Below are 13,391 nucleotides of genomic sequence, written 5' to 3'. Positions count from 1 at the left end.
CTCTTTTTTTTTTTTTTGCCTTGAAAGAAGGAAGCCTATGGTTACCTATGATATTTCATAGTAATTGCTTAGTTATACAAACCCTTAGGGCTCACATTTGTTCTTTCTGTTGTCTTTATTGTACTTTATCTCTTTTGTGGAGGGCTAAAAATGAAGAAAATAAACACATGGACTGCTCTTATCCTTAAATAACTTGTAATATACTTAGAAAATGGAAGGTTTTCAAAAAATATTCACAGAATTGCATAGTCTAAAAGAACCCAACACAGCTTTGAATTTATGCCACACCAAAATAAATACACTTTGCACAAGCTTTTTCAACTACTCACATCTATTTTATATAGTAAGAGATGTTAAGGAATTCAGTATGATAAAATTGAGGCTATGTGCTCTGAAAAAATAACTTCACTGCACCATATCTGGAAGCACACACAGTGTTGAGATTATTACTAAAACTACCAGGTTAAGGTGGTGAATATAGAAGTTTTCACTGTCAAGTGGCTACTTTTCTCTTTAGGAAAATGAAACGTTTCAAGAAAGATTCTTTGAGCCGCACGAGTATTCTATTTCTCTTCAACTTTTACGCGCTGATTTTTAGCACCCATCAGTGGATCATGGCTCTAGCAATTTTACTGTGCTTTTTCCCATGTCTTAATGGTGCTTTTCTTGCTTTCTTCATCCTGATGTTAACCATTTGGAATTCATCTAGAAGGAAAAAATTCTGTCCAGTGGTGTTTTTATCCAGTTATTTATTTATATCAGGATATTTACTTTATCGTATGAATTATAACCTAAAATTAACATTAATTTGTTTGAATTATCACAGTTTGGGCAAATGTAAATTCTTTTAATTATGCTCCTCAAACATGAAGCTAATGTTTGGTTACTATTTTTTCTTTCTGAACTTCTTGGCTTTCTGGTCCCTCAAGATACTACAGCGTCTTCTATATTATGCTTTCCTAGCAACAGAATGTAAGCTCATACTCATTTCTCTTAATAAGACTTGGTATTTAGAAACCAAGGTTAGCTCAACTAATACAGATGAGCAGCCATTTTTTTTAGATGTTTAACATGTATCATTTTAAAGTATATATTATCTCAAGGACAACACAGTGGCATAGGAAACTAACCCTTTGCCTGCAGCAATGGAATGCCATTTGGGTACTGGTTCCTGGCCCAAATGCTCCACTTCCCATCCAATTCCCTCATAATGACCTAGGAAAGCATCAGAGAATGATTCAAGTCCTTGCACACTCACATGGGAGACCAAAAAGGAGGACCAGCCTCCTGGGTTTCAGATTGGCTCAGCTCCAGACAGTGCAGCCATGTGGGGAGTGAACCAGTGAACCAGCAGATGGAAGATTCTCTCTGGCTCGCATTCTCTCCAAATTAACCTAATTTAAAAAAATCTTTACATACATATATATTTTATGTGATATACATATGTGTATATATAAAATCTCATTTATATTCCTGAAATACTAAAGTATAAATGTTGTGAAGATCAGATGCTAGGTCCCGGCACTGTGGGCCTAACAGCTAAAGTCCTCATCTTGAATACGCCAAGATTCGATATGGGTGCCCGTTCTAATCCCGGCAGCTCCACTTCCCATCCAGCTCCCTGCTTGTGGCCTGGGAAAGCAACTGAGGACAGCCCAAAGCCTTGGGACCCTGCACCACATCGGAGACCTGGAGGAAGTTCCTGGCTCCTGGCTTCGGATCGGAGCAGAACCGGCCTTTGTGGTCACTTGGGGAGTGAATCATCGGACAGAAGATCTTCTTCTCTGTTTCTCCTCTTCTATGTATATTTGATTTTGCAATAAAAATAAATAAATCTCAAAAAAAATATGTAAGCTCCAACCATACTTCTGTAATCTACCTGTTCCTGATGACAGGCCTCAATTGCCCTCTCTATAAAAGGTTGAAAGAAGGGCTTGGCTCAGTGTCTTAACTGGCTAATCTCCCCCCTCATAAGTGACAGGATCCTATTTAGGCGCTGGTTTCATGACCTGGATGCCCCTTTTCCGATCCAGCTCCCTACTGGTGGCCTGGGAAAGCAGTCAAGGATGGCCCAAAACTCTGGGACCGTGCAGCCATGTGGGAGACCCAGAAGAGACTCAGCTCTGGCTATTGTGGCCACTTGGGGAATGAATCAGCAGATAGAAGGTCTTCCTCTCTGTCTCTCCTCTTCTCTGTAAATCTGAATTTTCCATAAAAAAAATCTTCAAAATATATTGAAAGAAAACACAACTCAGCTTTTGCCAGTGAAAATTAACTGAGATGACATGTGCAAAGTCATAGGACAGATCAGTCTTCCAAAAATGTCAATTCAACTTCCCTCCAGGATCTCCTCATATTCCATCCAGCATGTCACAAAATCTCTAGAAGAGCAATGGGTATGGAGAATCAGCTTGCTTAAGGTACTTATTTTCCTTTTAAAATGTTTATGAATTTACTTGTATCCACTTGAAAGAGCAAGTAGGAGAAATAGATTCTTCAGTCAGATTAAGAAATAAAAGCATTTGTCTAATTATTTCTAACCCATAAGCTAGGCATAGAAGGGCCCACATCAAGGGAAAACATGTTCTGAAAGAAATATCTGTTACAGGAAACCAGCACAGAATGATTCCTGTTCCAACAACTGCTGGCAAAACTCCAACAACTTAAGTTATAAGCACAGGTTAAAAAGATGTTCAAGTTACATTGTCTCAGTGACAAAACCTAAACTATGTAAATGCAGCTCAAGCACAGCCTCAGTTTGGCATGGGATGTTTGGAATGACAGCTTATGAAGGCCACACAAATCATTTGATGTTAGTTGCTGAGTTCCCAATCTGGAAAGAGAGTTGATTGCCCATTTATTTGCAGTATGATTACCCAATAAAAAGGCTATACATCTTTGAAGTTCTGGTGTCAATTCCCAATTCTTCTCTCACTAAGGCATTGGGAGAAAGTTCTTAGTGCAGAACACCTAATAGAAAATGTTCTACTTATTTCATTCAAAGTTTAACTTCTACTGTTCTGGTTCTTTTTTCAGGGTCACATCACTTTCATGGTTTCATTACACAAACCCAGCACTGAAAACATGCTTATAAAACTCCATCACATCACAAGAAAATTTTGCAAGTCTCTTTTCATTCCCTTATTTTCAAGACTAAGATGACATGGATTATAATTCTAGTGGAACTGCTCTCTTCCATTGTCTGAATCACTCACGTGCCCAGTTGGTTTAGAACCCTGGGATGGCACCCTTCTCTATGTGTCTAACCCTGCAGCTCTCTCTCTGATCTCTGCATTCTGAATTCCAGTTGACTGTTTTGGAGTTAGTGATCAGCAATGTGACTACACATCATTTGTTTTGGTCAGAGGAATATGCTCTGATTAGAGTTAGAGCTGACAACAGAGTTTTCATGGGAAGCAACCTTCATATAACTACAAACACCTCTAAACAATTTTCCTAAAACGGAAGATTCAACAGTGTACCTTCTCATAGCCATATCAAAAGGTGGGTTTTTAAAGCAATGGTATTGCTGTACTGTTAAAACAAAGCATAGTCTCTGGCAGTCTCCAATCCTCAGACACCTTTCAGCAGCTACGCTGGACTTGGGAACTCCATAGTTCAGTTAGAATTGGGGTCTTGACCATAGCAGGATGCTCCATGCTTTGGTTAAATGCTTTGTCAATGTGTTCTCAAATGGCAGTTTACAAACCAATCACTAATGAATTCTGAAATGGATTTGGAAGTTTGTAGCCAGTGGTTGTTTTTTTGTTTTAAACAAAGTGAGATGGAGGAGAAAAAGAAGTGGAAAGGAAAGAAGAAATTCACATGTAAGGGAAGATGCCATTTTATGAACCTATTGATTCAATTTATAAACTAGATGTAACCATTTCATTCCTTGATTCAGTCATATACAATTAACTTTTCTGAGCAATTTAAGGCACATCCAGATACAATTCTGAGTCTTATATCCACTATTTTGTGAAAGAATATCCTTGCCTTTTTCCTTCTCCTAAAACTATCTTTCTTATGACTTCCACACATTTCAATTTTAGGAAGTTCTGATTATACCACAGCAACCAATCCAAACTCAAGGTCAAGCTATCTAAGTCCACTCATAGCAGTTAAATATTCTGAGCTATTTATTGTCTCAGTCCAGGGCTGGAGCACATTGAATGAGAAAAGGAAAAGCAAACAAGACACAGGGTTTAGTTAAAAGGAGATGGAAACTTAGAATGTCACACTAGGAAAACAATGTCCAGTTCTGTTTAACAACATTTTTGATTCTCTTTTAAATAGGACAACACTTCTAGAAAACAAGATGAAAAAAACAAATGTGCATTACTTGGAGGTAAGTAAAAAGTGATAAATAGACTGGTAAATACAGTGAGAGACAGAACTACCAGGATTCCTGGGTGGGGGTGTCTCTCAGTCAAAGGTACTTAACACTCCTGGGCCCCTGTATGTTCAACCAGGGGCTGGCTGCCTCACAGTCCTACACTAATAGCAGTACAGTCTTTCCAATCATGGGAGAAAACCAGGGCAGAATACTAGCAACCTCTGAAAACCGGCGGTTACATTTACTCATTAAAATTCTTAGTGTGTCTCCAAATATTCTTGGGGAAATAAGCAAATTCCTTAATATTGCCTACAGGCTCACAGGCCCAGTCCCTGTCTTAGCTTTTCAGCCTCATTTGTCTATTCCTCTCTACCCTCAGCCCCAATGCACTCGCTTGTATAAGTTCTCCTATCAGCAGGCTTTGCACAGGCTGTTCGTTCTGTTGGAGCACAACTCCCTTCCACTTCACCTGCCAACTCCCATTCATCCTTCAGTAAATGGTCCTTCCCATGCCAAGCCTTCATTGCCTGAGATTTCTCCTGCCAGTGTTGTGTGCCCTTCTTCTGTGCCCCAACACTTCTCAAACGTAACACATTCCCTGCTTGCCACAGGCCATAGGGAACAAACACCAAGCAGCAACTAGGTCTTTCTGGTTCACAGAACGTATTTCTTGACCTTTGTTTCTTGTTTATCCCTATATCTGACTCAGCAGTGGGCAATAATAAACATTTTATGATCTTGGTTGTCACTGCTATTGTTGTTGAACTCTAGCTCTCTTCAGGGCTATGTTTCCCTCTCACTACAGGCCTGACTTCTTTTTGCTTAAATTCACTTAGCTTTGAAATGAAGAGTTTAGTTAAGATTACACACACACACACACACATACACACACACAAATGTAAAATGGCCAGTGAAATTAAGTCTTGGATAATTATGTCACCCATGTCCCTATTCCTTCATGCTTGTTCAGTGACACTTGTCTCACCTTATTGTGAATGTCATCCTGCACATCCTTCCACCTGCGTATGAAGAACACCTGAGCACTGACAGCCACATTCATACATTTTCTATTTTCATACTTAATAATTGGCATAAAATTCCAACAGTCAAGTTTAGCCAAGATCTTTGGAAACTGCTAAAAAAAAATATTGAACTCTTAATATTTGCAGCCTTTTCAAACCTGAGTCTCTTCTTGGAGCTATCAGTAATATCCTGACCACAAGCTCTTGTACACACAAACTATCCCTATTAACAACATGTGGGGCTACGTTTCTGAGACAGACACCTTCAGTGAATAAATCCTTTGATGCCCAAGACATGCCGTGCAGAAGTCTTTTGTGGAAAATCCACTGATAAGATGTAGAAGTAGTGGAATCTGCTTCCAAACATGTCATGTTGTATCAGATAACTTTGGATAAATCATTGAGCACATCCCCTCCTCTGTTTCCTCATCAGTAAAATAAGAATTGACTAGATCATATTTATATTCTAGTGCAATTGAAACAGTTTTCATTCTATGAATTTGTGCTTAGAGGGTGTTTCAGTCTGCATTCTAGCAGAAAGCAGATGGCACTTTCAAAATGAGTATTTTAGGAGAATTTAATAAAAGGACTATTTATTAATAATTTAATACTGGACTAATGTAGAAACCTAGTCCAATTATAGCAGAAAAATCATCCATCCATGATGTATCCAGAAGCCAGAAAGACAGGTATTGGAGATGACCACGTAACACTAGTGACAGCCTCCACAGTAGAGGCAGCTAGCCTGAGGGAGCATTGCAGGATGGAACCCAGGGAAATGTGCACCACCCACTTGTGCACCTCACTCGTCAACCACAGGAAGGAGCACGGAGTGCCACTCTCCACGCAGATCAGCCACATGGAGGGCAACACAGGCAGAGAAGGATAGAGAGGGACTCCAGAGAGGAAGTCAGATGTCCAGCCTGAAGGCTGCTTATGACAGGGAGAGGCTAGGAGCAGAGAGCAGTTTTATATATGATGAGCAGCTGTAACATTGCAGACAAAAACATGTTTATTGTCTATAGCAGCGTTTTGTTGGTTCCCTGACATTCTGGTTAAGTGTAAATCATCTGCTTTCCCTTCAAGGAAATGACATTGTTACAATCAGCTGTATCCAATAAGCCACAGGTTAGTAAAATAAGAAAAATGTTTACGCTACTAGAGAGTCTTTTTAGAAAGTAACTTATGGCAACAGAAAATGTTTCACATCACCTAATAACCTATGCACCTTATTTTAAAATCCCTTTGAATAGATGAGTTATAGAGTATCCTTTTGAGAGCAGTCTAAATTATTATTATCCGATTCTTATGTAGATTTATAATTAATCTAACAACTATGATCTGACCATGAATATGCCTTCACCATCTGTTATCTTTACCCTGAATTTGATCATGCATAATACATAACCATCTGACAGTTAAATCTAATCCATAATGTGGCCATCCATGATACAGATCCATCCATAGTGTGCTAATTTGCATTCCTCACCACTGTCATCCAATTCCTATCCAGAGCTTTTTCAGTGAGTTTCAACCACCAGGGGAACAATCTACCTACAGGCACGGCCATATGGGATGCAACATGTATTCTCTAGTGTCCTGGGTCCAATCCTAATTGTCACCAGTGGAGCCAAAATGTGTCACTCCAAACATGAGCAGGGGTGCTCTTGGGCATTGTCAAGATGCTTAATGGGGCTGCAGTATGGTGCTGCTGATAGTGTGTATTTTAATGAGGCATCTAAGTGCACAGTTATTTTTCCATCTAAACCAGGCCTACATGCAGGTGAAAGACAGCCATGTGACAGTATGTGTCAGACAGTGGTTGGCACATGTGACCAACGTATAAGTGAAGAGTAAGCATTTACAAGTATAAGCAATCATTGTCCACCTGCCCTTGAACTCATCATTCCAGTCTTCTCTGCCACTGCACCTGCATTCTTTCCCCTGTAACCTGATATTCACCTATAATTTTTTCTTTCCAAGGTGCTTCTGGATTGGTGGTGACTGTTGAAATCTCTACTTAGTGCTTCATATCTATGCACATTCCAATGCAAAACACAATGCCAATTATAAAACATGTTCCAGTTTTAAAAAGCAATATCCACCAAAATGAAAACCATCCTGGGACTGATTTGGCTGGCACATCACCAAATTCTAAACTTTGTTTCAAATGATTAAGTTATTTGTTTCTATACATTTTGGTTCTTGGACATCAGATCCAGTGCAGCCTAGGATATTTAATTTTTTTGCTTTGCTTTGCTTTGGTTTGTTCTTTAATCTTCTATCCATTGATTCACTCCCCAAGCAGCTGCCACAGCCGAAGCTCGGAACCTCTTCTGGGTCTCCCTTACGGGTGCAGGGTCCTAAGGCTTTGAGCCATCCTTGACTGCTTTCTCAGAACACAAGCAGGGAGCTGCATGGGAAGCATGGCTGTCAGGATTAGAACTGGTGCCCATAGGGGATCCTAGCCCTTGCAAGGTGAGGACTTTAGCTGCGAGGGTGTTGTGCCGGGCTCCAGTCTAGTATATTTGTGAGGCATAGCCCAGATCTATTCTCTTGAACAAAGCTTCTCTACTTCCTAGAGAATTTCTAACTATGGATAGACAAAAGAAGACTTACTAGTATTTTAGCGCTGGAAGACATCTGAGTTAAATTTTGTTGTTGTTGCATTTAAGAATAAGCCTTCTAAGTCTTCTAAGAACAGATGTATTTATGTGAAAGGCAAAATGAGAGATAGAGGGCTGTAGATGGCAGCATTATAAGTGGCAACTTAATCCACTGTGTCACAGCGTGTGCCATGAATTACATTTTTTTAAGAAGCACTTTCTGAATTTCAAAGTGACTACATTCCACGGCTATAAATGTGATGGAAGGAACTCTAAGGGGTTAAGTTTATTCTACACTTTCTTCTCATCACAGTCGGCTTCTCTGATCTTTTTAAACCGTGGTTATGAGCAGGAAATCCTCGCATTTTATGTCAGCTCATCCTCCTTTTTTTCAGTCTAGCCAGAGTGATTGTCTGCAAGGTCATTACATTTGTTATTGAGCCTGGGACCAATTTTCTTCACAATGTCCGGTTGCTATATCACTCCATATTCATTACTAATACATCATTTTGCTCAAAATTAATCAAAGGAGAACCTAAGTCAAGGTTATAGGGCAAGCAACTCATAGTCAGCCAGTGTCCTGGGGAGTGAACCAGAAGGTAGAAGACTCATTCTCTCTGTTTCTAATCCTCTCTCTGTAATTCTTTCCAAAATGAATTTAAAAAAACTTTTTAGGGCCCAGCGCAGTAGTCTAGTGGCTAAAATCCTTATCTTGCACTCGCTGGGATCCCACATGGGTGCCAGTTCATGTTCCGGCAGAAAAGCAGGAAAGCAGTCAAGGATGGCCAAAAACCTTAGGAACCCACACTTGTGTGGGAGACCTGTAAGAAGTTCCAAGCTCCTGGCTTCAGATTGGCTCAGCTCCAGCCAGTATGGCCACTTGGACAGTGAATCAGTGGATGGAAGTTCTTCCTCTCTGCCTCTCCTCAGCTCTGTATATATGACTTCCTAATTATAAATAAATTTAAAAAAAAAAAAAAAGGAGAAAAGGGCCTATTTAATCACATCATTGATGAAATAAATTAAGAATGCTAAAAAATTTTAAATGGAATCAAATTCTTTCTATATCATTAAATTAAATCTTGTTAATGACTGAGAGTGTTGTGTATCTATAATTCTTATATTTATTTTGTCAGCCTCTCCACCCTTCGTTATTTAGTTAGCACTGCTGAATTAAGACAGTATAAGACATTCAAGCAGGGAAATTTGTCACAGAGTAGCTCTCATGTAACGCAAGCCATTTAGCATCCCAGGCCCAACAAATTGCTAAAAAAAAAACCCTCTCCTCCTCATTATGACCTCTAAAAATGAATTCACAGGATTCCACATGCCCACTAGAGGGTAGTACCGGTCGCAGCTAAAACCTATTGATTTAAGCCTTTCCTTTCTTCAAGAGGCAGCTCCCAGTCTTCTCTTTCATTCTTCGATTATTTCAGACTATATTGATTTCTGTACCTTTTTTGAATTTCAAGTGCTGTCGGAGACGATAGTGAATCATTGACTTCTTAATTATGTGCTAATTACTTCACATGTGTTGGTTTTCTTTCTGAGCTTGACCATAAATTTTTAAAAAGCAGCAATCAAGTGTAAGTCTAGAACGTTCCCTGCAACATGCAGTGACTAACACAGTGCTGGGTCCCTAATGAATTCTGCCTGGCTGTTGATCCAAGCTTTCCTTCCCTATTTGTCATTTCTCCATGCTCTCCACTTGCCCTTTTCGCCCAGCAACCAGAAGCAGCTCTGGACATACTCTATAGGTTCACCATTAAGCCTTCACAGATGTTTATTTTTTGCATAAGCAACACATCGCAATTTACTTTCTTCTCACTGACACTCTATCTGATCTTCAAATTCCCCTCCAATAAATTACTTCCTTCTCTGTAATTTTTATATTGTTCTGTTAATACATAACTTCATTCCTTATTTGGTTCTTGTTCCTAAAGAAGACAGGAACTGTTTATTCTTTACTTTCCTAAATCCTAACATTATGACTGGCAGCCAATGGATACTAACTAAATGTTGTTAAATCACATACCATATTTTTAACATTCATGAGCATGAGCCATGCCATGAAGAATGGAGAAAAATGTTGGTTACTAAGTGGAGCAGCTGTTTCCTTTTCCTCATTACATCTTTTTTTCTTACTTAGTAATTCTAAGGAATACAATGTACGTGCCTTATTACTATTGTTCAGAGCTTCATTTAAACTTACATATATGAGACAGCTTCATTAAAGTGCCTGTGACAGTCAACTTTGTGATGTCTTGATTTTTATTTGGTTTGCTCCTTTCTTTAGTTGATCCAATGGAATACTCAAGGCATACAACAGGTACTATCAGCAAGAAATTAACTCAAGCTGAACACACAACTGAGCAATTGAACCAAAAAAAAAAAAAAATTGTCTACAGTGCCTAAGAATCCTCTCCTCTTTCTCCACATCCTCACTAGCATTTGTTACTGTCTTTTTTATCATGACCATTCTGACAAGGGTAAGATGATATCTCACTGTGGTTTCAATTTACATTTCCTTGATGGATGGTGATGTCAAGCCTCTTTGTCATATATTTGTTGGCCATTTTTATTTCTTCTTTTGAGAACTGTCTATTCATGCGCTTTGCACATTTCTGAAATGGATTAGTAGTTTGCTGTTCTTGGTTTTTTTTTTTTTGCGTTTCTGATATATTGGGGATATTAATCCTTGCTCATATAAGTAGCCTGCAAATATCTTCCCCCATTAAATTGGATGTCTCTTCATAATACTGATTGCCTCCTTTGCTATGCACAAGCTTCAGAATTAGTGGGAATGCAAATTACTACAGCCACTGTGGAAAACACCTTGGAAGACTCTCAAAATTAGCAATAGAACTTCCATACGATCCAGCAACCTGACTATCACAGGTTCACAGTATCAGAGAGATAACCTCCACCACCATGGAATAACAGCACTGTTCACAACAGTCAAAATGTGACAGCAACCAAGGCACTCATCATCGGATTAGTCAGGGAAATGTGTTATATGCACGTTCTATAATCCTCTTCTATTGAGCTCAAAAATGAATGAAATCTAGGGGCTGCTACGATGGCTACAACTAGCTGGTCCTCTGCCTTCAAGCACTGGTGTCCCATATAGTTACTGGTTCTAGTCCTGGCTGCCCCATTTCTGATCCAGCTCACTGCCTCTACCCTGGGAAAGCAGGAGAGGATAGCCCAAATCCCTAGTATGCACATATGAGAGACACGGAAGAAGCTCGTGGCTCCTGGCTCCAAATCAGCTCGGCTCTGGCCATTGTGGCCATTTGGGGAGTGATCCTCTATGTAAATATGTTTTCCAATAAAAAAGAAATAAGCAAATCCTTTTTTAAAAAAGAGTGAAATCTTGCCATTCGCTGGGCCACTGAGGGCTTGGATCAAACAGCTGAGTAAAAGGGGTTTATTTCTGTTTACCTCAGGGTTACTTCTGTTGTGGGTGGGGATCTACGGCCCTCCAGGGTTTCAGACACTGTGGCTCTAGACACAGACTGGGGCCTGTGCCATACCCTCCTTAACCCTCAGGCTTTGCAGACTCTACATGAATAATAATCCGGTTGGTTAATGACTGCTCCAGGCTGCAGGTGGCAGACTGGGGAACTTCTCAGCCTCCAAACCATAGCAGCCAATTCCCAATTTAGATAACAAATAGGATATTCACTATTTTTCTTTGGGGAATCTGAATCTAATACATACATTTTTGTCCATATTATTAATCAAAGACGTCTTTTCCTGTTCCAGGATTCAATCCAGTAAGTCTCCTTAGTGTCCAGTTGGTTATGGCTTCAAACTCTTTTCTTAATTTGATGCTTTTGAGATAAATGGGCCAGATATTTTGTTCCTCAGATCCATTTTCTTGCATTTTTTCTCACAATTGATATTAGATTATGAATTTGGAGGAGAAATGCAGAAGAGAGGACATACTCTTCTCATCACTCCGCATCACATCAGGAGGTACATAATATCAAGATGACATTGCTTCTGTTGTCACCCCAATCGCTGGATTGGAATCTTCCATATTTCTCCACGGAAGAGTTACTCGTTCAATTTAAAGTGAAGGCCTTACACACTCTAATCCTTACAGCAATTCAATAAATCCTGCATACTCAAGAGAAGAAACACAGTACTGCACCTCCTGGACAAAGTTGTGTCAAGGAATTTATAATGACCCAATTATAGCTATGCACATGGTACTGTAAGACAGGAAACAAGAAAACTTTCAGATGCAGTATCCAAATTAATTATTCTGCATTCCTGAATTGTCTATCATGGCAGAAGAAATGCTTGGCTTTAACCATATAGCCTATAATTATCTGGTAACTGACTAAATCCCAAGCATGCCATATATTTGTGAGGAAGAAGTAAAAGCTGATAAGAAGCTACCGCAAAACATTTAATTTGAATATTCTTCATCCATTCATTCATCCATTTGGGAACAGGGAAGAGGAAGAGACTAAGATATTCTTCAAGATAAACCATAGTATATATTAAGAGAACAAAAACATGTTTTATCTAAGCACCAACTTTTTCAAAGGAATAATTTCTACACACACAGACAAAAGCAATGTTATAGGTAACCATGCTGTTTAAAGGTTCAAAAAAAAAGGTTTATGAAGGTGTGCTCTATGGATGGAACCGTTATGAGTTCATAAAACCCTGTTTCAGTTTTGGTTTCTCCTCCATGGTTCACAAACTTTGTAGGTAGATGGGATCATAAATTCCAAACATAGCCTCTAAAATCTGCAAGTTTCTTCCCTGCTGTTCTTCCTCTGTTTGCTGGCTGGAGTTATGGGTTGCTATGGAGGCGCTAGAGATCCTGTGGGATGAAGACGCCTCTAGATAAACAAACCCAATAACCCTAAATGACCTTATGGACCACAGCCTCACTGACCCCTCCTGAACTATGATGTGAGCGAGAAACGAATGTATTGTGTGAACCCACTGAGGCTCAGGAGCTGTTTGTTATAAGCGCTAGATTCTACGGACCAAAATAAATAATGGCACTCCCCAGAGGGCAATTTCTCTCCTCTCTCTCTCTCTCTATATATATATATATAATCTGTAAATACATATATAAATATATAATAAATACATAATAAATGTACATAATATATAATAAATATGATATATAATTATATAATAAATATATTATATTATAATAAATATAATACAAATAATATATAATGAATATATATATATAAAACCTGTAAATCTGCCTTTAAAATAAAAATAAAACCTTAAAAAGATAATTCAAAAATCTCTCTCAGAACCAACTTTGCCAACAGAAAAATTGGATGGGAAACAAAGTAAAATTAAAGTTAGTGAAAAATACATGGGAGTACTTGACCATGTTTCCATAGCTTTCTAAGAAATTGCCTACTTAGTAGCTGTAAAGGAAGG

Source organism: Ochotona princeps, chromosome 8 (genome assembly GCF_030435755.1).
Source record: "Ochotona princeps isolate mOchPri1 chromosome 8, mOchPri1.hap1, whole genome shotgun sequence".
Taxonomy (NCBI): domain Eukaryota; kingdom Metazoa; phylum Chordata; class Mammalia; order Lagomorpha; family Ochotonidae; genus Ochotona; species Ochotona princeps.
Note: the sequence above shows the minus strand (reverse complement) of the source record.